Source organism: Grammomys surdaster, unplaced genomic scaffold (assembly GCF_004785775.1).
Source record: "Grammomys surdaster isolate TR1022 unplaced genomic scaffold, NIH_TR_1.0 63, whole genome shotgun sequence".
NCBI classification, from domain to species: domain Eukaryota; kingdom Metazoa; phylum Chordata; class Mammalia; order Rodentia; family Muridae; genus Grammomys; species Grammomys surdaster.
In genome coordinates, this window is record NW_021604565.1 from 29,551,820 (window position 1) to 29,552,889 (window position 1,070).

The following is a 1,070-nucleotide window of genomic DNA, read 5'->3' on the forward strand; positions in this document are numbered from 1 at the left end:
CTCTGCCTGCCTCTGCCTGCCTCTGCCTGCCTCTGCCTGCCTCTGCCATCCCAGTATTGGGATTAAAGGCACGTATTGTAGTACCTACCCTAAATCTTATTTTTCCAGCACTTGGGTGATGGAGACAGAAGGATCCTTAGGGCTGTCCAATATCAAATTTAGCTAAATACAAGTTTCAGATGCAGTGAAAGTCTCCCCACCACCACGCTGGAAACATGGGTATGCACCACCACATCCATATTTTTACCTCGAGCACTGGGATCATACTCTAGTACTCACATTTGTATTGGAAGCACTTCAAGCACTTCACTGACTGAACCATCGCCCCATACTATGAATTCTGGATGGTTATTATTATTATCATCACTACATAGTGTGGCCCAGATGGCTTAGAAGTCTGCCCTGCCCCCCAACCTCAACCTACTGAGATCTAAGATTATGGCCTTCGCCACTAGACCTGGCTTCAACTCTAGTTGGGATTGGTCTAGGAAAAACCAGATATGAATCCTTTTGTCCAGCTCCCTAGTTTTAAGCCTTGGTTCCACATCTTCTTCCTGCTGTAACCTCAGACAAATGACTAAGTCATTTGTGTTTCTTTATCTATGTAGAGTATTAATTGATCTACAGATTGGAACTACTACTACACGATTTATGGGGATTTGGATAAATCACAAAAACACTCAAAAGAATATTACAGATTTTGATACATTGTGTGTGTGCATGTGTGTGTGTGTGTGTTTACTTATTTAATTTTAGACAGTTTCCTGTAATCCAGATTGCATTGGACTGCCTACACAGGCATGACTAACCTGGAACTCCAAGTCTCATTGCCTGAATCATTTTCTAATGCTGGGATAAGAGGCTTGCATCACCGCTTCTGACTTTCATTAGGTTTTAATTGTTGCTAGTTACTATTATTTGAAGTCCTTAGGAAATTCATAGGAGCACAGGTGAATTTATGCTTCTGGGAGCAGGAACCCTGTAGTGTTCTGAGGAATTCTCTAAAGTTTACAAGTTATACGTCTGGCTCCCTGAAACTATTCAGGAAACAAAAACAAAAAAACATGATA